The 26061-nt window shown below is 35.8% G+C and overlaps 2 pseudogenes; both read right to left on the bottom strand.

Annotated features, from left to right (window-relative positions):
* Positions 1-3577: 3577 nt before the first annotated feature.
* On the bottom strand, positions 3578-4805 carry LOC122680008 (annotated as a pseudogene).
* Positions 4806-20173: 15368 nt separating this feature from the next.
* LOC122680007 lies at positions 20174-25656 on the bottom strand (annotated as a pseudogene).
* Positions 25657-26061: the final 405 nt, after the last annotated feature.

Raw genomic sequence — 26061 nt, 5'->3', positions numbered from 1 at the left:
TATTTATATTAAACTATGGTTTATATAATATTATCCATATTTTAAAACCCAGGAGTCCATTCAATTTCCAGAAGTTAGAGTCTCTTAACCCTTACCTTTATTCTTGATTTCCTAAAAATATAACTTGTCATGATATGCAATTAATGTAGTGATTTTTAATAGATTGTTTAAAAGCTTCTAATAAGTTTTACAGATTGAGTTAATAGCTTAAACAATATATTTACAAATATGTTAATGAAGATCAGAAATACTCTTATATAAAATTAAGATATGAAATATGTAAACACTTTATATATATCATTTAGAACTATCTTGGACATCCAGGCCAAGAATATGTATCAAGTCTCTGTAAAGTGTGATTATATGAAAATTAAGGAAAATGTGGTGTGTTCTACACATTTCTGTTAATTGATAGAAATCACCATTTCAAATATCTTCGCATTTCAATTTATTGGTTTAACTACTGAATATATATGTTAAGATAATATACTATAATAATATTATATACACTGTACATAATTATATGTATTAAAGAAGAAGAGAATCACAAAAGAGGGTTATAATCAATGCTTTGTAATAAATAGAAGCATCAGATTAAAATAAACAATACTTACATATGGTGAAAAGACTGATGACTTATGTGATATATTGAGTACAAACTAATGTGCTCAATTATCATAAATCAAAAGATAAGTAGTGGTCTAATGCTTCTTGGAGAAATAACTATTTTCCCTGTCTTTCCATAGATCTCTCTTTTCTTCCATAAAACCCTTCAAGTTTCAGGAGCTAAACAGCTAATGGAATAGTTTTCTCATATTTTTCTTCACCATTTGTCCCAAATATGGAATCCTGAACATATCCCACCTTATCCCATCTTAGCAGCAACATTTTCATGTGAAGGCTAAAAAGGAAAAACATTTGAGAACTCTTTTGAATAAGCTCTTCTGATATTTCACAGAAGGCCATTTCCATTTATTTTTCTTAGGAAAAAAGTAAACCTAGCCCATTTAAAGTGTTTTGTTACAGAAATACATATATATTTTTTTGGCTTCAGAAATAATCTTTGAGATAAATCCTTAATGACTTCTGGGAAAATAACAATAGGGCACTGATGAATTATGCACAAGATTAGCTTTGGTGGGTATCTTTTAATTGATATTATGGGGCCTGTGTCCCAGGAGAAGATTGAGATAATTATCCAGCAGAGTGATGATCAAGTATTTGGTAAGGTGGGAAGTGTAATGAAAATAAACTAACATTTTCTGACTACATTCTTATGATGGATATATCCTTCCTCACACTATATGGTATATGTTTAAAATATGAAAGCAAAACAGAAGACTATTAATGAAGAAAGACATGGTCTCATTGTGTATAAAGCAACTTTAAAATTATTAAATCTTTGAGTTACATCATTTCCCCTATATTTCCTTAAGAAGTACTTCTACTTTCATCAATTGAGCTAAATAAGTAGTATAGACCAAAATTAGAAACAACCGGAATTTCACCTTTATGTTTCTGCATTATTTCCCCTGTACTGGTATAGAATCCAAGATACACTTTAATGTGTACCAAAACTGCTCTCACTAATGAGCAAATGAGGCAAAGTTCATTCCACAGTGAGTAAATACAATGCAGAAAAAGATAACTTCTTCAAAATAGCATCTTGTTGTTGAATATACCATATAAGTGAAGACTAAGATACTTAAATTACTTTTGTGTAACCAATAATGATACTTCAAAGCAGAAACTTAATTAATAGTTGAATTATTAGATATTTTATCACCACTGTAGGTATAAATATAATTATAAAAACACAAAATGATGTTTTTCCATTTTAAAGAATTTGTCTTCATGTGATATATACATTACTTCAAGCACTTGATAATTAACAGGAAATTTTCATTTTAGGCAATAGTTAACCATTGGCTATGGGCTTCCCTGGTAGCTCAGTGGTAAAGAATATGCCTCCAATGTAGGAGGCATAGGTTCAGTCCCTGGGTTGGCTTCGAACCCTGGGTCGGCTGTTCCACATTTGATTTTTTTTTAAATTTCAATCTTTAATTAAACTTCACATTTAATTTCAATATTTCCATTCCTTCTAATTAAATGGGGTGAGCTACTTAGTGACTGAAAACAGTAAAGGTGTGTGATTTATCTTTGAATTTCCCTTATTTGAGGACCAATAATTGTGTTCTCTGATCTTTACATATGTATGTTAAATAGGTGTGCAAGCATCTTGCACTGATTTTCAGTAATTTTATGGACTAAGCTTTTTATGATTACCTACTTCTGACTATTCAATGTTAAAAATTTTCTGATGTTATGATATGGCCAAAGGACACTGCATGTGATGTAAAAACAGTTATCCCTAAAATTTAGCAATAATAATTTCATTAATAATTAATATTTAATAATTAGTCATAATTTCTGTTGACATCTCTCACTGGAAGAAATCACCCAGCAAACAGCTGCAGTCTCTCACAATTCCAGTTTACTGCCTAACAAGAAGAGCATAACTTGGAAAAATATAGATAAATAGTTCTGATGAAGCAGAGCTGGGAGAAAGTGATATGGACAACTTAAAATAATCCATTTTCACAGTAGAGGATACTTTTTTATCAAATATTTTTAACAAAACTTATTTATGTTTATTTAATTTATTTTTAATTTTTATTTTATATTGGAGTATAGTTGATTAACAATGTTCTGTTAGTTTCAGGTGTACATCACAGTGATTCAGTTATATGTATACATGAATCTATTCTTTTTCAAATTATTTTCCCATTTAGGTTACTACAGAATACTGAGCAGAGTTCACTATGGTACACAGTAGGTCTTTGGTGGTTATCTCCTTTAAACATAGCAGTGTGTACATGTCCATCCCAAACACTATCTATAATACGTTTTTTACCCTTTACAGATTTTGAATATCTGACTCAATAGAAAAGGAAATAAGAGTAGGGAGGAGACAGAGTGCTTTGGTAGAAATAATCATACAGCATGGTTCTCTAAGCCTTGAATTTAGATTCCATTCTATTCATTAACTGTGGGTTATTGTGAATTTTATCTTGAATCATTTATTCCTCATGTAGGATTTGAATAGCTATCTAGAGCTTTCTACTTGTCTTTTGAAATTAAAGACCAATCTTAAAATCACATCTCAGAGTCTCCCTATATTTGCCAGCTGTGGAATAAATCATACATGGAGCTGGGAACAAATAGGGGGGAAAAAGTAACAAATACAGAGAAGTACTTTTTGGAAGTAGAAAAGTGAAATAAAAAAGGAGCTATAAAGTAACTATGAAATCTTTGACCACCCTATTTAATTTGAATTATGTCCTTCTCTCCTTACAGTATATCAGTTTTGTTCATATTATTTTCACTTACTAAAACACAAAATAATTTAATTTTCAATTATGTTGGCTGTTTGAAGTCTGTTCCTGCACTAGAAGTAAGCTCTGCAATATCAAGAGGTTTTGTCTGCTTTGTTCCCTTCTGTATATCAATCATCTAGATCAGCTGTTTGTGTTTATGTGTGGTTTATTTGTGGTTTCAGCTACAGATTTCATAATGATTAGTGCTTGATTGATAATAACATTTTTTTGGTGAAGTCCTTCAGGACTTGTTTTACCTACTGGTTCCTTAAGGTGTGGAGAAGGCAATGGCACCCCACTCCAGTACTCTTGCCTGGAAAATCCCATGGATGGAGGAGCCTGGTAGGCTGCGGTCCATGGGGTCGCTAAGAGTCAGACACGACTGAGCGACTTCACTTTCACTTTTCTCTTTCATGCATTGGAGAAGGAAATGGCAACCCACTCCAGTGTTCTTGCCTGGAGAATTCCAGGGACGGGGGAGCCTGGTGGGCTGCCATCTATGGGGTGGCACAGAGTCGTACACGACTGAAGTGACTTAGCTTAGCTTCCTTAAGGTGTATATAAAGGGATTCAGCATGGGAGCAACAGAGGTATTAAGCACGGCTACCCCTTTACTCAAAGCGACACCTTCTTTGACAGATGTCTTGACATACATGAAAATACAACTCCTGTGAGAAATGGAACCACAATCATATGAACAAGTAGAGAAGGCCTTTTTCCTTTGCTGGGCAGAAGGGATCTTCAGAATTGTTCAAAGGATAAGTGTGTAAAAGAGAATCACCAAGGCTAAAGTTACCACGAGTGTGAATGCTGCTAAGAAAAATGCCATAAGTTCTAGAAACGTTGTGTCTGTGCAAGCAATCAGTAGCATAGGAGAAGAGTCACAAGTGAAGTGATCAATGATGCTGGAATCAGAGAAATACAGCTGGAGGCCCATAATCAGGGTGGGCCAGGGAAGGGAAGATAATTAGGAAAGCAGCCAGCCAGGAGCTGATTACAAGTTGGTTGCAGACTCTGTTACTCATTATGGTTGTGTAATGTAGAGGTTTGCAGAGAGCCACATTGCAATCGTAGGACATCACTGCCAGAAGAAAAAACTCTGTGGAGGCCTTAATTAAAAAAAAAAAAAAGCACTTGTGTCATGCAAACATTATAGGAAATGATTGTGTCTCCTGTAGCAGGGCTGCTCAGAAACCTAGGAATATAGACCATGGTGAATGAAATTTCTAAGAAAGAGAAATTCCTGAGGAAGAAATACATAGGTGTCTTCAAACAAACACTGAATAGTGTTGACATGATGATGTTCATGTTTCCACTTACACTCAGTAAGTAGGTGAACAACATAAAGAAGAATATTACAACTTGTAACTCTGGGCCATCTTTATGTCCCAGAAGAATGAATTCTCTGATTGATGTTTTATTTGGCATGACTAAACTCTGAATCCTGCATTTCCGTAGGTAAAAATAAGAGTAGATATCAACTCCATATGTGATTTCAAATACATTTATAGAGCTCTTATTCTGTGCAAAGAACAATAAAACAAGCATTAATAAGAAGTGACAAAATTTTATCCATCAGAATAATGCAAATTCATATTAGAATTTGTCTAGTAAGGAAAAAATTAATCTGTGTTTAAAAACCTTAGAGTTTATTTATCTCAGCTTTTGATAATTCCCTGTTGTATATTTTTGATTACTTATTAACACACAGAAAGTTGTTTTTCACAGTCATAAAAATGAGTAATAACGATAAATGCTTAGGGTATTTCATTGGGAAGTAGGTCATTGGGAAGATTAAACAAGTTACTGAGTATATAGTATTTCTGAAAACATACTGTGCGTAAAATTCTACATGCTAATTTTGCTATTCAAAAATTTATTTTTGATTTGGAATGCATTCTTTTTCTAAATAAGTTGTGGTCTAGTCATAGTAAAAAGTTAAAGAGAAAATATTGTATTTATGAGCAATTCATTGAAATCAATTCTCTTTGCCTTTATGCAAAATTAACTCTATTCACTCCTTTTTAATTAAAGGTGATGCAAGCGCAATATTAGCCCTTTGTTAGCCCAATGTGAGCCCATAAACAAAGTCACAGGGTAAAATTTCCTGTTGGACTCCTTAAATGTAGTCAATCATTAAACAATGAAAGGGATCATATTGTTTCCTATAAGATTATATACTTATTTCAGAAAGTTATTGCATGACAACCTTTATCAAATTCTGCTTTCAAAAATAATAATTTCATAACTGTATTATTTATTAAACTAGTTTTAAAGGATGTAATAGGGAAAGAAAGTATATTAGAAGGAAGATAGTAACAGCAATGATAACAGTAATTAATCATACAACAAAGTATAATGAGTTTTATTATTAGTGTTATTATCAATATTATTCATATTATAACAAATATGTAAACAGCCTTTTACTCTGTGCCAAAATGCTTTTGATTGGTCCTTTTAAGAGATTCATTATGCAGATGAGGGAACTGGCTGAAAAAATACTACTTGACTCCCTCCTCAGGCAAGTGTGACATATTTATGAGTTCAGCTCTGACAAATTTACAAAGCTATAGGCAGAGAAAATAATGCAAGTATTGACAGAGTGCCTTCATGCTGCATTTTAAAGAGAGTAATTTTTAGAGATATATGATTTCAAAAAGGTAATTAATGATGTAGAAAGAAAAAACACACTCACTTTTATGATAGTTGTTGATGGAGCCCAGTCATGGTTTAAACCTGAATATTGTTCTGATTATCTATAATAAGAGAAACATGATGTTTTAGGTAGAAAAGACTTCCTTCATTCTGACATTTTATAAAAATAATTCACATATGTGCACTCATGATTAAAAATTTAAATCTTTGGTTTGCATTTTCCTAGTCATAGACCAACCATTTCTCAGTCAAATACCCAATGTGTGACAATGAGAAAATCCAGTCAGCAAACTTCCAAAATTATTTTTGCAATTTAAATGTCATATGTTTTATGATTTTTCTGATATTGCTCAGTGATATAGATTTTCCAGAAAACTTTTCTCCAAAAGAAACTGACCCATTTAATATATTTTGAGTATACTGTTACAGAAGAGGTTTTTTGTTGGTTTGTTTGTTTTGAAGGAAACATAAAGAAAACTTCTCTGGAGAAAGAAAAGCCAGTGCATCTACAATGCAATTAATTTTAGCTACAATTTTTAATAAGGTTCTTTTTGGGAGCCATTAGGTATTGAAGGACTACAGAATTCTATCTATAATATTGGAGTTTGCCTGGAATGAAAGGAAAAACTGAAGAAAAAAATTATTTATTGGTTATTTTTCAAATATTTTTCTGATCATCATTTTAAAAGATGAGAGACTCTAATTGACTCTCTTGCAAATTTCTGTGAGAAAAATGAATATGAGGTCAAAATTTATGTGGGGGCTGGAAAAAATCACTTACCTATGTGATTCTATAGTACAAACAATGGTGAAAAGGTGGTTTTTTTTGTTTTTGTTTTTCCTTTCTTTTTCAAATACAGGTAATGTTCTCTTTGGAAAAGGTCATACATTTTTAATGACAGATTTAATAAAGTATTCCAGATTTGTAAAAGTAAATATTTTGCATTCTTGAATTTAGAAAGGAACAGATAAAATGTGTCACCAAAGGTTGGCTGTTTTAATTTTAATCTTAGTTAAAATTAATTAACATAATGGTTTTTAGGCTTCATTAATGGTGTCATGGGGATGCCAGATTACATGGTCTATGCTCTACCAAGCTAAAATAATAGCTGTTTACTTTGCATGATAAAGAGTATTTGTAGGGCTGAATGTAATGATTATGGTAAATAGGGCTATATTATCAGGCAGAGGTAAAGAAAAGATAACACCTAATAGCATGACTCTATCTGGAGGAGTTCAGTTCACTTCAGTTCAGTTACTCAGCTGTGTCCAACTCTACGACCCCATGGACTGCAGCACGCCAGGCTTCCCTGTCCATCACCAACTCCTGGAGTTTATTCAAACTCATGTCCACTGAGTCTGGAATGCCATTCAACCATTTCAACCTCTGTCATCCCCTTCTTCTCCCACCTTCAATTTTCCCCAGCATCAGGGTCTTTTCAAATGAGTCAGCATCTTCACATCAGCTGACCAAACTATTGAAGTTTCAGCTTCAGCATCAGTCCTTCCAATGAACACTCAGGACTGATCTCCTTTAGAATAGATTGGTTGGATCTCCTTGCAGTCCAAGGGACTCTCAAGAGTCTTCTCCAACACCACAGTTCAGAAGCATCAATTCTTTGGTGCTCAGCTTTCTTTATAGTCCAACTCTCACATCATACGTAACTACTGGAAAAACCATAGCCTTGACTAGACAGACCTTTGTTGGCAAAGAAATGTCTCTGCTTTTTGACATGCTGTCTAGGCTTGTCATAGCTTTTCTTCCAAGGAGCAAGAGTCTTTCAGTTTCATAGCTGCAGTCACCATCTGCCACGTTTTGGAGCCCCAGAAAAATAAAGTCAGCCACTGTTTCCATTGTTTTCCCATCTATTTGCCATGAAGTGATGGGACCAGATGCCATGACCTTAGTTTTCTGAATGTTGAGCTTTAAGCCAACTTTTTCACTCTCCTCTTGAAATTTTATCAAGAGGCTCTTTAGTTATTCTTCACTTTCTGTCATAAGGGTGGTGTTGTCTGCATATCTGAGGTTATTGATATTTTCCCAGCTATCTTGATTCCAGCTTGTGCTTCTTCCAGCCTAGTGTTTCTCATGATGTACTCTGCATACAAGTTAAATAAGCAGGGTGACAATATACAGCCTTGATGTACTCCTTTTCCTATTTGGAACCAGTCTGCTGTTCCATATCCAGTTCTAACTGTTGCTTCCTGACTTGCATATAGGTATCTCAAGAGGCAGATCAGGTGGTCTGGTATTTCCATCTCTTTCAGAATTTTCCAGTTTATTGTGATCCACACAGTCAAAGGCTTTGGCATAGTCAATAAAACAGAAATATATGTTTTTCTGGAATTCTCTTGCTTTTTCAATGATCCAGCAGATGCCAATTTGATCTCTGGTTCCTCTGCCTTTTCTAAATCCAGCTTGAACATCTAGAAGTTCATGTTTCATGTATTACTGAAGCCTGGCTCGGAGAATTTTGAGCAATACTTTACTAGCATGTGATGTGAGTGCAATCTTATGGTAGTTTGAGCATTCTTTGAGATTGCCTTTCTTTGGCATTGCAATGAAAACTGACCTTTCCCAGTCCTGTGGCCACTGCTGAGGTTCCCAAACTTGCTGCCATATTGAGTGCAGCACTTTCACAGCATCATCTTTTAGGATTTAAAATAGCTCAACTGGAATTCCAGCACCTCCAGTAGCTTTGTTTGTAGTGATGCTTTCTAAGGCCCACTTGACTTCACATTCCAGGATGTCTGGCTCTAGGTGAGTGATGTCACCACTGTGATTAGCTGGGTCATGAAGATCTTTTTTGTACAGTTCTTCTGTGTATTCTTGCCACCTCTTCTTAATATCTTCTGCTTCTGTTAGCTAGGAGAGATAAGAAAGCCTGTTGTTCATTATTGTTGTGTAATGCAATGGCTTACAGATAGCCACATAACAATCATAGGGCATGACAGTCAAAAGGAAAAATTCTGTTGAACCAAGGAATATGAAGAAACAGTCCTGGGCCATGCAAGAATTATACGAAATGGTCATATCCCCTGTTACAATTCTGACCAGAAATCTAGGAATACAAACTTCATGAATGAGATTTCTAGTAAAGAGAAATTCCAAAGGAAGAAATACATGGGTGTTTTGAGCTATGAGTCTACCAGAGTAAAGGTGATTATTTTCAAGTTTCCACTTATACTCAGTATGTATGTGCAAAATAGAAATAGAAAAATCAAAACATTTAGCTCTGGATCATCTGTTAATCCAAGAAGAATGAACGCTTTCACAGAGGTGTGATTTTTCATTTCTTATTGCTTACTTTTTCCTGGTCTGTAAATACAAACATGAAACATGATTTAGTGAGTATAGGATTCCTTTTTTCTAACCTCTGCTTGCTTAAGAAATGTATAATATAATGGATCAATAAATTAGCCACTTAGTGTTACCACCACTTTTGAAACCAAGTCTAAGCCATGACTAGAAAACTTACATCATTAGATCTTTCTCCTTTTAATATTGAGTGAGTCCCTTGAAAGGACTAATAATCATGTTTGTATAAGAAAAATATGTTTATCACATGTAGTTAACTTTCTTTTCAGAGTTTGATCATACGGGTAAAAAAGTTACATAAAATATTATAGAATGTTCTAATGTTCATTAAATCACCACATATATAATGATTTTTCAGAAAATGAAACATTTTGAAATTTGTCTTTAAGAGTTATTTTCCATATTTTTAAATGTTCATGTCATTCTGGCTACATAATTAATAACTTACCAAGAGATCAGAGTCATAAAAATTAATATGCATATACTCCTAAATAAACAAACTCAGAACCTAAGGTTTTTATTTTCTGAGTTAAACAATGATCTATTACTTTTAAGAATAGATTCTTACAAGCAAAGTTAATTAATCTAACTATAAATTGATTAGAAAATGGGAAAAATAAATGAAGTGAGAAAAGAAAAATATACTTAAATTATATAATCCCATGTGGTAGCAATTTGACTGTTCAAACCCAAGTAATCTGTTGCTTTAATTTGAGTGTTGGTGTAGAATCTTTACTTACGGAGTGTTTCATAGACTTCTCAACATGTTTGTTTCTGGCTTTGATTTTCCTATGCAATGACATACTTACATAGTGTGTTCGTGGAATTTGGCAGTATTATTCTGGCTATGTAGAGTGAGATGAATATACTGAAGGATAAATCCAGCAGAAAATTTATTCCTGAGGTTGATGAGGCCCTAACAGAAAAGTGACATAGTCCCAGGTGCTGGTAGAAGGTGTTACATCCAGAAGACAAGCAAAGAGTTCAAGAGGTTGCTCAGGAAAGGGTTGGTGACACGGTGGCAGAGGTTCTGTGGCCGTCCCACGTAGTCAATTCATGTTGGGTCTGAAAGGATGAGACTCGGGTAGTATTGCGAGATTTTTTACTGAGTAACAGTGTCTCTGGTACTGGCTTGTTGTTTAGGTTAGAAGCGCTAGAAATGGGAGAGGGTAGCAGAGAAACGTACCTTTGTTCTAAGTGTTTAACTGGTTGCACAGCAGAACTAGACACCAAGATTTCCTGGAATGTGGGTCAGACTCTCAGGAAACTAAATAGACGATAGAAAAAGGGAAAGGAAAAGAAGAAAGTGGGATCAGAGCAGTAGTCACTTTGGTGAAACAGGCAAATAAAGAGGATAAAGGTATATGTTTTTCTGGTTAATAAAGTGAAGCTCTTAGTTCCGAAGGAGCAAGCTCAAACTAATCTAGTAATATAATATCTTACCTGGCTCTCAGTAACCTTTGTGAAAGAAAGATAATTTAAATTTTTGTTTTTCTTTGCTTACCTTCCAGGGAGAAGACTAGATTGACTAACTAGTGCTTCCAAAACAAAAAGATTGGGTTTTTTTCCTCAAAATAGTCACAGGAGATTGTTGCAGTGAAATATAATTCAAATGTCTCTGGAGAGTGATGGTGTAATTCAGTTCAGTTCAGTCGCTCAGTCATATCTGGCTCTTTGTGACCCCATGAATCGCAGCACACCAGGCCTCCCTGTCCATCACCAACTCCCAGAGTTTACTCAAACTCATGTCCATCGAGTCAGTGATGCGATCCAGCCATCTCATCCTCTGTCGTCCCCTTCTCCTCCTCCCCCTGATCCCTCCCAGCATCAGGGTCTTTTCCAGTGAGTCAACTCTTCGCATGAGGTGGCCAAAGTATCGGAGTTTCAGCCTCCGCATCAGTCCTTCCAATGAACACCCAGGACTTATCTCCTTTAGGATGGACTAGTTGGATCTCCTTGCAGTCCAAGGGACTCTCAAGAGTCTTCTCCAACACCACAGTTCAAAAGCATCAATTCTTCGGCACTCAACTTTCTTCACAGTTCAACTCTCACATCCATACGTGACCACAGGGAAAACCATAGCCTTGAATAGACAGACCTTTGTTGGCAAAGAAATGTCTCTGCTTTTTAATATACTGTCTAGGTTGGTCATAACTTTCCTTCCAAGGAGTAAACCTCTTTTAATTTCATGGCTGCAGTCACCATCTGCAGTGATTTTGAAGCCCCCAAAAATAAAGTCTGACACTGTCTCCGCTATTCCCCCATCTATTTCTCATGAAGTGAGAGGACCAGATGCCATGGTCTTAGTTTTCTGAATGTTGAGCTTTAAGCCAACTTTTTCACTCTCCTCTTGAAATTTTATCAAGAGGCTCTTCGGTTCTTCACTTTCTGCCATAAGGGTGTTATCATCTGCATGTCTGAGGTTATTGATATTTCTCCCAGCCACCTTGATTCCAGCTTGTGCTTCTTCCAGCCCAGTGTTTCTCATGATGTACTCTGCATATAAGTTAAATAAGCAGGGTGACAATATACAGCCTTGATGTACTCCTTTTCCTATTTGGAACCAGTCTGTTGTTCCATGTCCAGTTCCAGCTGTTGCTTCCTGACTTGCATATAGGTTTCTCAAGAGGCAGATCAGGTGGTCTGGTATTTCCATCTCTTGCAGAATTTTCCACAGTTTATTGTGATCCACACAAAGGCTTTGGCATAGTCAACAAAGCAGAAATGTATGTTTTTCTGGAACTCTCTTGCTTTTTCGATGATCCAGCAGATGGTGTGATTAGTTCACCCTAAATTTAGCTGAATAACTTAAATTAGGTGTTCATGGGGAATAATTAAAAAATAATAAATAAAAATAAAATAAAAATAAAAAATAATTAAAGTAATTAAAAATTTTTTTAAAAAAGAAAAGACAACAGCAAGGAATTAGCAATCTTTGAAATTTTGGATTTCATATTACCCATGTTATTTTACTTTTCCTGAAATAAATGTTAGCTGAGGCGATATATTTCAATGAATGTAAACTTGTGAAGAAGCAGAAAATAGCAAGAGGAAAGTGCTACCAGTAGATTTCATGTGCTATTCAAATGTTTTACTTTTTATAAAATTATTCAGATTCTTTTCCATGGGTAATTTGTGTATTCCTTCTCCTGTATTAATATGTCCAATTATTTATTTAGATCACTATGAATTCCTGAATATTTATTTAATAGTTTGAATTATAGCCAATGCTAATTTATTTTGTTGTTAGATTTTTTTACAGCTTTGGCCACTGGGAGCACTCTCAATTGGCTACTGCTTCCTTTGACCTACTGCTATCTTAGTGCTTTAAAAAGTCACTTCTTTATCTTCCATCATTAGCTTCAGGATCATCTTGAATATTCCTTACCATAGCCCTTGAGTTAGATATTTCTTCAGTGATGCCTGAATACGTTTACTGGAGAATGGATTAGAAAGTGTTGGTCACTCAGCTGTGTCCAACCCTCTGTGACCCCATGGACTGTAGCCCACCAGGCTCCTCTGTCCACGGAGTTCTCCAGGCAAGAGTACTGGGGTGGGTTGTCATAGAAACCAGGATCCCAGCTCTGGGTGTGTTCATTGCTGTCCCAGTGCCATTGATTCTAGGTGCCTTGTAGCTCAAATGATAAAGAATCTGCCTGAGAGGCAGGAGACCAGGGTTTGATCCCTGGGTTGCGAAGTTCCTCTGGAGAAGGAAATGGCAATCCACTCCACTATTTTTGCCTGGAGAATTCCATGGACAGAGAAGCCTGGCGGGCTACAGTCCATAGGGTCACAAAGAGTCAGACATGACTGAGTGACAAACACAGTCACACACTAAAGGACAGAGCCAGGGAAAACGTAGGAGCCCATGAACCTGTGTATAAATGCATATGTATAATATTACTCTATCTCATCTTCTGGATTTATACTAAGCTAAAAATGACTCTATACTGTATCTTTGTTACCAGGTACACTGTAATAACTTCTTCCTCTAGCTCCTCTGTAAGCTCCCACTGCAAAAGTAAGATTCCTGACACCCACCATCCATTTACTTAATTCTTCAATTCCTGTGTACTTATATAACATTATCAAAATTATTGACCTATACAATGATAGTAAAATACTTTATAAGCTAGAGTGCAGAACTTATGTACCTTTTCTTTGTTTTCAGTCTTACAAATTTCAATCATTTTTGAAGTTACTTAGGTGAGCAACTTTGAACCCTACTCCCTTCAGTGAGATTATTGCAGACATTTAAAATACAGTTATTTTGGGAGTCATATACTGCATTCCATTCTGTGATCCCCCAATCTCTTAAATGATTTTTTTAAACATTTGTGTTAAGGTTTACCCCCTCTTTTTAAAAAATAATTTTTGCCTGTGCTATGTCTTCATTTCTGCAGGAGGGCTTTCTCTGGTTGTGATGAGTGAGAACTACTCTCTTAGTTGTGTGCACAGACATCTAATTGAGGTGGATTCTTTTGTGTAGTTCAGGCTCTAGGGCATGGGCGCAGTAGTTGTGATGTACGGGCTTAGCTGCTTCGTGGCATGTGAGATATTTTTTTTTACAAGGGATCAAATAGGTGTTCTCTACATTGGCAGTTGGATTTTTAACCACTGGGCCACCAGGGAAGCCCAAAGCTTACTCTTTGGAATGCAATTTTCTATGAATTTAGACAAATGCATAGGACCATGAATTCATCATTACAATATTATACAAAATAACTTCTTTGCCTTAAAGTCCCCATTCATGTCACCTATATAATCTCTTTTTCTCAATAATTCCTGGCAGGCATTGATCTTTTTGCATTATGTATTGTTTTCCTTTCTCTAGGATATCACATAATTGAGATCATATAGTATGTTGCCTTTTCAAACAGGTTTCATTCAATTAAAAATATTGATTTATAGATCTTCTATGTCTTCACAGTTTGATAGCTCATTTCTTTCTGTCACTGTATTTATTCATTTACCTTTTCAGCAACATCTTGAATACTTCTGTTTTGTAATTATAAATAAAGTTTATATCAAACATTTGCATGCAGTTTTTGTGTGGAAGTGAGTTTTCAAATCAATAGGGTAAGTATCTGCAAGGGCAATTGCTGGATCATGTGGAAATTTATATTCAGATTTTTTTTTTTTCTTTTGCCTCTTGGCTTGTGGGATCTTAGTTCCCCATCAGGGACTGAATGTGGGTCATGGTAATGAAGCCTAGAATCTTAATCACTGTGTCACCAGGGAACTCAGGAAATTCCCATAGTATTTTAAAATTTATTTAATTTTAATTGGACAATAATTGCTTTACAATATTGTGTCAGTTACTGCCTACATGAATCAGCCATAAGCATAGCTTTTTAAGAAACTGAGAAATTCCTTCCAAAGTGACTGCATCATTTTGTGTTACCATTAGCAATGAATGAGAATATCAGACTTCCTGTTACTCTGCATTATCTTCAGCAATTGGTGTTGTTAATGTTTTACAGTTTAGTCATAATATGTGCATAGTGGTAGCTCATTATTGATATAATTTGCAGTTGTCTAAGGACAGTGATCCCTAACATCTTTTCATTCTAATCTCTCTGATTCAAAGAGTTAGATCTGGTAGACACAGTGCCTGAAGAATTGTGAACAGAAGTTCCTAACATTGAATAGAAGGTGACCAAAACCATCTCAGAGAAAAAGAAGTGCAAGAAGGAGAAGTGGTTGTCTGAGGATGTTTTACAAACAGCTGAGAAAAGAAGTGAAAAGCATGGGAAAAAGGGAAAGATATACCCAACTGAATGCAGTGTTTCAGAGAATAGCAAAGAGAGAGGGAAAAAAAAAAAAAGTCCTTCTTAAATGAACAATACAGAAAGGTAAAGAAAAACAAAAGAATGGGAAAGACTAGAGGTCTCTTCAAGAAAATTGAAGAGGTCAAGGAAATATTTCATGCAAAGATAGACATGATAAAGGACAGAAATGGCAATGATCTAAGAAAACCAGAAGAAATTAAGAAGAGGTGGCAAGAATACACATAAAAAATACACAAAGTTTTAATGACTGGGATAACCATGATGATGTGGTCACTCACCTAGAGCCAGACATCCTGGAGTGTGAAGGCAAGTGAGTCTTAGGAAGTATTACTATGAGCAAAACTAATGAAGGTGATGAAATTACAGTTGAGCTATTACAAATCCTAAAGCATGATGCTATTAATGGGCTGAACTCAATATGGCAGAAAATTAGAAAACTCAGCAGTGATCATAGGACTGGAAAAGATCATTTTTCATTCCAGTCCCAAAGAAGAGCAATGTCAAAGATGTTAAAGCTGCCATACTATTTCAACCATTTCACATGCTAGCACAGTTATGCTCAAAATCCTTCAAGCTAGCCTTCAGCAGTACATGACCTGAGAACTTTCACAGGTGCAAGCTGAGTTTAGAAAAGGCAGTAGAACAAGTAATCCAGGCTTCCCTGTCCATCACCAACTCCCGGACTTTACTCAAACTCATGTCCAGCGAGTCAGTGATGCCATCCAGCCATCTCACCCTCTGTTTCCCCCTTCTCCTCCTGCCCCCAGTCCCTCCCAGCATCAGGGTCTTTTCCAATAAGTCAGCTTTTTGCATGAGGTGGCCAAAGTACTGAAGTTTCAGCTTTAACATATGTCCTTCCAATGAACACCCAGGATTGATCTGCTTTAGGATGGATTGGTTGGGTCTCCTTGCAGTCCAAGGGACTCTCAAGAGTCTTCTCCAACACCACAGTTCAAAAGCATCAATTCTTCAGTGCTCAGCTTTCTTCACAGTCCAAATTTTACATCCATACATGACCACTGGAAAAACTATAGCCTTGACTAGACAGACCTTTGTTGGCAAAGTAATGTCTCTGCTTTTTAATATGCTACCTAGGTTGGTCATAACTCTCCTTCCAAGGAGTAAGCATCTTTTAATTTCATAAAACATTATTAAAACTAGTTAATTTTGTTGTGCATGTGTGCTAAGTCACTTCAGTTCTGTTCTCCTTTTTGTGACCTCATGAATGGTAGCCCACCAGGCTTCTCTGTCCATGGGATTCTACAGGCAAGAATAGTGGAGTGAATTGCCATGCTCTCCTCCAGAGCATCTTCCCAACCCAGGGATCAAACCCACATCTCCTACATTTCTGCATAAGCAGGCAGATCCTTTATGAAGAGCCAAGTGGAGAGCCCAGTAATTTTGTTACAATAATGATTATTAAATTACATACTTTATTTGGATTTCATCAGTTTTTCTATCAATATACTTTACCTGTTGAGGATCAAATCTTACATCCTTCATTGAATTAGAGATCATGTTCCTTTGCTTTCTCCAATTTGTGAAAAAATCCTGTCTTTCCTTGTTTTTCATGATCTTAATATATTTGAAGAGTACTGAGCAGGTATTTTTTAGAATTCCTCCCCATTTTTCTTGTGCATTCTTACAATTGTTTTGAGGTTGTATAGTTTCTGTGGACCATATTTTGTCATAAAGAAGGCTGAGCACTGCAGGAGTGATGCTTTTGAACTGTGGTGTTGAAGAAGATTCTTGAGAGTCCCTTGGACTGCAAGGAGATCAAACCAGTCAATCCTGAAGGAAATCAATCCTAAACATTCATTGGAAGGACTGATGCTGAAGCTGAAGCTCCAATACTTTGGCCACCTGATGTGAACAGTTGACTCATTGGAAAAGACCCTGATACTGGGGAAAATTGAGGGCAGGAGGCGAAGTGGGCAACAGAGGATGAGATAGCTGGATGGCATCACTGACTCAATGGACATGAGTTTGAGCAAGCTCCAGGAGATGGTGAAGGACAATAAAGTCTGGTGTCCTGCAATCCATGGAGTAACACAGAGTAGTACACAACTGAGCAGATGGACAACAACAGCAACAAGTTTCTGTGGAGAATACCACAGAGGCATTATGTCCTTTTCAGTACTTCAGGGAGAATATGATACGTAGATTTCTTATCACTGTTGTTAACTTTGTTAAGTGCAGTTAGTTGTTATTGTTTAGGCCTTTGCATCATAAAGATTTCTCCCTGAAATTATTTTGGTGGCAATACATTGATGTTTGTTGTCGTGGTTTTAAGTTGTAGCAGAGGGTATCATTCTATGATCTTATGATTAGATCTCTGTGTTTTAGTGAGCCTAGAAGGGCCTTCATAAATGTTTTTGGTAAAGTCTTTTCCCTTGGAATATAGGTCATTGTATGAAGAATAGGTGGGGATTATTTCAGAATGGTTCCTCTTCCTGTTTCTTGCCTGAATCAGGAGGATATCTTTCTTAGCTTCTCAGCTTGAACACCTGTTGGGATTAGTGGTGGCAACACCTACAGAAGAGTGAGGACCCCCTTTCAATGATAATCCTTAGATAATTCTCACTCTCAGACCAGTAAGTGCTCAGTCTCCAGTGATTTGTCAAAGTTTTGGTATGCTATAATTCCATGTTATTGTGTTTAAACCACACTTTAATAATTTTCTTTGATTTTCTTTGACCTGTGGGTTACGTAGTAATATATTATTCAGTTTACAAATAGTTGATTTTCCAGGTATCTTTCCATATTGATTTCTAAGTTAATTATATAGTCTTCAGTAAACATACAATGTTTGACTTGAATCTTATGAATTTCTTGAGACTTGTCTGTCACCCAGAATAGGATCTAGTATGATAATGTTTTGTGTTACTTTGAAAAGAATAAGTATTCTTTAATGTGAGTGAATGTTTTTAAAATGCCAGTTTGGTCAATTTGATTGATAAGGTTGTTCAAGTCTTCTATATATTTCCAGTTGAAAAAAAAAAATAACTTTTTCTATCAGTTATTGAGTGAACTGAAATTTCTGACTGCAATTGCAATTTGAGAGCTGGTGTCAGGTTCAAATCCATTTGCCAAATTGTGTTGAATTGGCAACCAAAGGTTGATTATGCAGCTTGGTAAAAGTCAGTGAAATCATTCTGTGAAAATCAATAGATATATAGAACTAGGTATATAGAACTTACAATGAAGTTTGTTTCATGTTTTATTATTTGTAAATTAGATTAGTAAAATTTATACTATAACTGTATCTTTTTCCTGATAACTGCTTGTTAAACATCAGCTCACCGTTTCTCTGAACACTAGCATTGAAGGGTCTACGCTTTATTGAGCACTAAATTCCTTGAGTCACATCTATATCAACAAATGCAAAGCAAGCATTTACATCTACAAAGAATCTCGCAAGAAACAACTGGAAAAATTAAAAGTCTCATAAAGCAAAGAGACAAGAAAAACTGTATTTCTGAAATAACTGGAAAATTCACACCTACGATGCAAAAGTGTTGGACAGGAAGGCCTGGCATGCTGCAGTCCTTGTGGTCGCAAAGAACTGGACACATCTTAGAGACTGAACAACAGCAAAATAACACCTAAGAGCCCAGTATATATCCCAATTCTACCTTAAGCTATTGTCAAATTGAGTAAAACACTTTTTACAAGCAGATGTGGTAAATGTTTTTATTGAGACAAGAAAATGTAAAGATCATATGGATGTTTTAAACATTCATACTCTCAGAAATTGTTAATTTTTTGCATATTATTCATTATGTGCAATGCTGTTTATATATACACTTCTTAGAATAACTCATTTTTTAACTGTGAGAAAATAAACTCAAGTATTGAGAGTTCAGATGACTATTAAGGAAAAGTGCTCTGATGGAAATTATTACATTTGCTTATAAATTCCTTGTACAAGAAGATAGCAAATAAATGAGTAGATGAATATTAAATGAAATTTTATTTTTACTAGTGTAGAACTTATGGAGAATATTTATGTCAAAAGTTTCAATAGTGCAAATGTGCTTAAATCCACAAACTCCAAAGTCCACAAAATTCTGAAATAATTTATACTTACATACATATACATACATATATATATATATAAATATATAAGACTGTAATGATAAAAACACTGGAAAACATTTCAAGATATCACTAATATATCAGAAATTTTGAGATCTGGGTGAGAAAAGCATATGTTTTAATTATCTAAAAAGTCAAAGAGATGCTATCAGATCTTAGGCAGAAAAAGGCATGCCAGGATATTTCCATTGGAGTATTTGATGAGCTCTAAACTGACCATTAACAAATTAAAAGAAAATAATGGGCTATGGATCAATCACCCATGTTGTTAGTTAAAGATGATTCATGTTTAGGTATTGGGGTCTTACAGAAATATCAACTCCATATTTGTAGTAACTTTGAAATTTAGTCCAAAAAGCATATTAGCATATTAAATATTAAAGTATGGGCTTCACAATGAAGTTATAATGTCTATGCCCCAAATAGAATAGATCAGCATAAATAATGTAAAAAATGTAGGAGATACAAGGATAAATAGAAACACAGTAAAAGTAGGAGACTTTATGTCACAGAAGCATTGTTTTAATACTCTGTGCTGCTGTATTGGGAGAAATCATTTTTTAGAATTGCTTGATGATAACTTGTAGTTAGCTCTTGATTGATGCTCAAAGAGAAAGCTCTTCAATGATTGTTAAATCTAAACTTTGGAATTTTTATTCACTGCCATTCCAGTATATGTGACATCAGATCACTCATCAGAAGAAAAAATTCAGGGTATGCAAATATTAATAAGATAGCTGAATCAAGTGAGATCAAATGGAATAGATGGAGAATAAAACCTGAAGGAAACAAAAGTTGAATATAGTAGTCGACGGAGAAATACAAGAATATTAATAATTGTGTTATAAGGTTTCATTTAAAGTTCAGATCATGCATTTCTTTACAAGTAAAATTTTATTTGAGAAGCATTTTTTGACCAAGTTCTTAAAGGGCTACTTTATCTGCTGGTTCCTTAAGGAGGAAATTAAAGAATTTAGCTTGGAGGCAGCAGAGGTATGAAGCTCTGCTATACCCTTAGTCGAAGCCACTCCTTCTTTTACTGAAGCTTTGACATACATGAAAATGCAACTTCCATAAGACATGGAGACAACAATCATTTGTGAGGAACAAGTGGAAAATGCCTTTTTCCCTTGCTCAGCAGAGGGGATCCAAAGAATTGTTTTAAGGATGAATACATAGGAAAGAATCACTAATGTTAAGATTACCATGAGTGTGAATACTGCCAGGAAAAATGCCATGAGCTCTAGGAAGGCTGTGTCTGTGCAGGAGACCAGTAGCATGGGGGAAGAGTCACAGGTGAAGTGGTCAATGATGTTGGAATCACAGAAATCCAATTGAAGTCCCATGATCACAGCTGGGAAGATAATGAGAAACCCAGCCAGCCAGGAACTAATGACAAGCTGGTTGCAGATTCTACTATTCATTATTGTTGTGTAATGCAGTGGCTTACAGATAGCAGCATAACGATCATAGGACATGACAGTCAAAAGGAAAAATTCTGTTGAACCAAGGAGTATGAAGAAAAACACCTGAGTCATGCAAGAACTATAGGAAATGATTATCCCCTGTTACAATGCTGACCAGAAATCTAGGAATACAAACTGTTGTGAAAGAGAAATCCCTAAGGAAGAAATAAACGGGTGTTTTGAGCTATGAGTCTACCAGAGTAAAGGTGATTATTGTCAAGTTTCCACTTATACTCAGTATGTATATGCAAAATAGAAATAGAAAAATCAAAACATTTAGCTCTGGATCATCTGTTAATCCCAAAAGAATGAACTTTTTCACAAGGTGTGATTTTTCATTTCTTGTTACTGACTTATTCCAAGTCTGTAAATGCAAAAAGAAGCAAGATTTAGAGGGTCCAGCCTTGCTTTTTAAAAATCACTTCTGCTGGTTTAAGAAATGTGTGTGTGTGTGTGCGCGCTTAGTCACTCAGTCATGTCCCACTCTTTGGGACCCCATGGACTATAGCCCACCAGGTACCTCTGTCCATGGAGATTATCCTGGCAAGAATACTGGAGTGGGTTGCCATTCCCTTCTCCATGGGATCTTCCCAACCCAGGGATTGAACCCAGGTCTCCTGCATTGTGGGAGAATTCTTTACTGTCTGAATCACCAGGAAGCCCGAGAATCCTGGAGTGGGTAGCCTATCCCTCTCCAGGGGCACTTCCTGACCCAGAAATTGAACTGGGGTCTCCTGCATTGTAGGTGGATCTTTACCAGCTGAGCTATATATTTGTATATATATAATGGAGAAGTAAATTAGACACCAAATATTACTGAATTTTGAAAATACAGCTAAGCCACGAGAAGAAAACTTACATCTTGTAGATCACCAACCTTTTAATAGTGAGTCACTTGATAGGACTAATAATCACATTTGTATAAGAAAAATATACCTATAACATGTTTCAGAGTTTGATCATTTGTGTAAAAAATTAGATAGAACATTATAAAATGTTCTAATCCTCAATCACCACATAGTCTTTTTAGAGAGTTATTTTCCATATGTTTAAATTTTAATGTCTTTCCTGCCTACATAGATAATTAATAACTTACCAAAAGGATCAGAGCCATAAAAACTTAATATGCATATACTCCTAGATAAACTCAGAAGTTAAACTTTTTCTTTTATGAGTTAAATAATAATCTATTACTTTTTAGAAGAGATTCTTGTAAGCAAAGTTAATTGATCAAAGTATACATTTATTAGAAAATGAGAAAAATAAATGAGGTGAGATAAGAAAAATACACTTACAATTATATAATCCCATGTGGCAACAATTTGACTGTTCAAACCCAAGTAATCTGTTGCTTTCATTTGAGTGTTGGTGTGGAATCTTTATTTTTGGAGTGTTTCATAGACTTCAAAGCTTGTTTCTACCTTTTCTGATTTTCCTATGCAATAACATACTTACATGGTGTGTAGGTGGAATTTGGAAGTTTGATCCTGGCTGCGTAGAGGGAGGTGAAATATTGAAGGATAAATCCAGTACAAAGCTTATTCCCAAAATTGACAAGACCCTAACAGAAAAGTGGCATAGTCCCAGGTGCTGATAGAATGTTACACCCAGAAGACAAGCAAAGAGTTCAAGAGGTCCCTCAGGAAAGGGTTGGTGACATGGTGGCAGAGGTTCTGTGGCAGTCCCAAGTAGCCAATTCATGCTGAGTCTGAAAGGCTGAGACTCGGTAGTACTGCGGGATTTTTTTATTGAGTAACAGTGTCTCTGATACTAGCTTGTTGTCCAGGAGGACAGCTAGAAGTGCTGGAAACGGGAGAGAGTAGCAGCTAAATGAAACTTTGTTCTAAGTGTTTAAATGGTTGCACAGTAGAACCAACCAGAGACCAAGCTTTCCTGGAATGTGGGTCAGATTCAAAGAACTAAAGAGATAACAGAAAAGGGGAAAGGAAAAGAAGAAAGTGTGATTAGAGCAGTAGTTATTGTCATGAAACAGGCAAATAAAGGCAATAAAGTTATGTACTGTGCTGGTTAATAAAGTGAACCTCCTAGTTCATAAGGAGAGAGCTCAAATTTATGAGTGAGAATCAAGAAATAGGAGCTCTAGAAAAGAGATGCAATGCGTGGCGTATCAGTAGAAACTTGTGAGAAAAATGCACTTGGAACTACTCCACCTTTCCCCATCCAAGGCCAGGCATTTAGTAGCTCATTTCCCAAAATTTTCATAAAACTAGTGGTGGCCTAACCTTAGATGCAAGGAAAATCTAGCAATATAATATCTTACTTAGCTCTCAGTAACCTTTGTGAAAGAAGGATGGTTTATAATTTTTGTTTTCACTTGTTTACCTTCCAGGAGCGAAGACTAGATTGTCTAACTACTGTTTCCAAAACAAACAGACTGGTTTTTACCTGTTTTTTTTTCCCCCTTCAAAATAGCCACAGAGCATTGTTGCAGTGAAACAGAATTCAAATGCCTCTGGAGAGAGATGGTGCTTATTCGTTCAACCTAAATTTAGTTGAATAATTTTAATTAGGTGTCCTTGGGAAATAATTTTTAAAAACATTAAATGTCAGAGGACAACTGCAAAAAGCAACAGCCAGCAAGTAGCAATCTTAGAAATTTTGGACTTTGTATTGTCAGTGTTATTTTTGCTTTATATAAATGTCTGCTGAGGTAGTATATTTCAACTAATGTAAACTTGTGAAGAAGCAGAAAATAGCAAGAGGAAAGGGCTACCAGGAGACTCAATTCAAATGTTTTGTTATAAAGTTATTCAAGATTCCTTTACATGGATAATTAATGCATTGGTCTCATGTATTAATTTTTTTCATTTTTTTTTAGATCATTGTGAGTTCATGGATACTTATTTCATACTTTGAATTATAACTATTGCTAATTTATCTTGTTGCTAAGTTTTTCCCCAGCTTTGGCCATTGGGAGCCCTTTCAATGGGTTGCTGCTTCTTTTGACCTACTGCTATCATAGTGCTTTAAAAAGAAAGAAAGAAAGAAAAGGCCCTTCTTTATTTTCTGGAATTATAAGATGCTTCAGGATCATCATGTATATTCTTTACCGCAGCCCTCAGTTATTTCTTCAATGATGCCTGGATTCTTTAGGATTAAAGTGTTAGTCACTTAGTCCTGTCTGACTCTCTGTGACCCCATGACTGTAGTCCACCAGGTTCCTCTGTCCATGGAATTCTCCAGGCAAGAATCCTGGAGTGAGTTGCCATAGAAACCAGGATCTCAGCTCTGGGTGTTTTCATCACTGTCATGTGCCATTTGATTCTAGGTCCTCTAACAGGACAGAACCAGGAAAAGCATATGAGACTGCAAATCTGTGTATCAATACATATGTATCATCTTTATGCTACCTTCTGGATTTATACTAAACTAAAAATGAATCTATACTGTTATCTTCATTACCAGATACATTATAATAACTTCAGGTCTTCTTCTCTGTAAGCTCACACTGCAAAAGTAAGATTCCTGGCACCCACTATCCATTTACTTAAATCTTCAATACCTGTCTACTTATTTAACATTATTAAAATTATTGACCTATACAATGATGGTCAAAGGGAAAACCCTTTATTAACTAGATTGTAGAACTTATGTACCTTTTCTTTGTTTTTAGTCTTACAAATTTCAATCATTTTGAAGCTACTTAGGTCAGCAACTTTCAACCCTACTCCCTTCAGTGTGATTATTGCAGATGTTTAAGATACAATTGTTTTAAGAGTCATATTCTACATTCCAGTCTGTGATCCCTCAACCTCTTAAGTGATTTTTTTAAACATGTGTGTAAATTAAGGTTTACTCCCCCCGCCCCTGCCGGGGTCCAGCCCCAGCAGGATCCAGGGGAACCCTCAGGATCAATGGCGTCGGCGAGAGAAGACAGACACACACACACAAACGTTGCGTAGAAGAGGTAGCTCTTATTTTATTTTTAGGATAGCTCAGTTTTTATAGAATGAATGTTACCTCTCCCTTAAGCCACCACATATTACATCAGATATTGGTTTGTGCTTCCGTCACTAATTTTTTCCCCATGTTTTTCCCCTAAGCATTCATCTAGAACATTTCCAATTACCGAGTTTATACTTAAATATCCCGTACATAATCTTCTTGCTTCAATGGCCTAACATTCTCACTCTAATAAAAACAGTGTTTCATAAATCTCAGGTATAGTGTAAATTCTTTGGACAATAAAACAATACATGGGAAGGGTTACAGTAACATGTTTGACATTTCTGAAAATAGTACCATGAGAAAAATCTGATATTTTTCTTTACCTGAAACCACAAAATCTCATTTTACAAGATTAACTATTAAACAGCAAAAACACCTTTAAAGCAGCAAAACACCTCTATTAATAGTAAAATAATGGCAGTAAAGCTGGTTAATATAAATCTTCTATTAAAATCCTATATACCCCATTTTCTAATTTTACAAAAATACCCATAATATCCCGTGTTGTTTAAAGAAAGGGAAACAATTGCAAATTGAACAAATAGCAGCAAGGAAATAGCAATAGTGAAAACCCTTTCAACCAAGAGCAAGTAAACTAAAGCAGTATATCTACTTCTAAATCTAAATACCTCTACTCTTTTCTATTCTAGAACATTAAAATCTTTTAAGCAAGCAGCCAAACTATACCTGTGGCCTTTTCTTTTATGACTTGATGTTTATGGTTGTGTCCTGAGCCAGAGCAATCTTAAGCATTTCCAAAGAGTCTTGGACTTTTCCAGCGAGGCCTTATTACTATAAATTATCATTTCCAAAAATTAATAGAAAGCCCAACAACAGTAAGACTGAAGGAAGAAAGGGACATACCAGGCCCCCAGGACAACCTCGAGGGGAAGAGCTGCCTTGCAGTTTCCTTTCTCGTCCTGGCGGCTCCCAACACCCCCACTTCCTAAAAAACCCTTTTTGGTACACCGTGTCTTCATTTCTGCAGGAGGGCTTTCTCTAGTTGTGATGAGAGAAAATCACTCTCTTAGTTGTGTGCACAGGCTCCTCACTGCAGGGGCTTCTTTTGTGGAGCACAGGCTCTAGGCCACGGGCTCAGTAGTTGTGATACATAGGCTTAGTTGCTCTGTGGCATGCGGATCCTTTTAGACCAGCATCGAATAGGTGTTCTCTATATTGTCAGTTGGATTGTTAACCACTGGACCACCAGGGAAGCCCAAGCTTTATTCTTTGGAATTAATTTTCTATGAATTTTGACAAATGCATAGGACCATGACTTCATCATGACAATATTAAACAAAATAGTTTGTTTGCCTTAAAGTCCCCATTCATGTCACCTATGTAGTCCTCTCTATTTCTCAACAATCCTTGACAGCCACTGATCT

Source organism: Cervus elaphus, chromosome 22 (assembly GCF_910594005.1).
Source record: "Cervus elaphus chromosome 22, mCerEla1.1, whole genome shotgun sequence".
NCBI classification, from domain to species: domain Eukaryota; kingdom Metazoa; phylum Chordata; class Mammalia; order Artiodactyla; family Cervidae; genus Cervus; species Cervus elaphus.
This window is presented reverse-complemented; position numbering and strand designations above follow the sequence as displayed.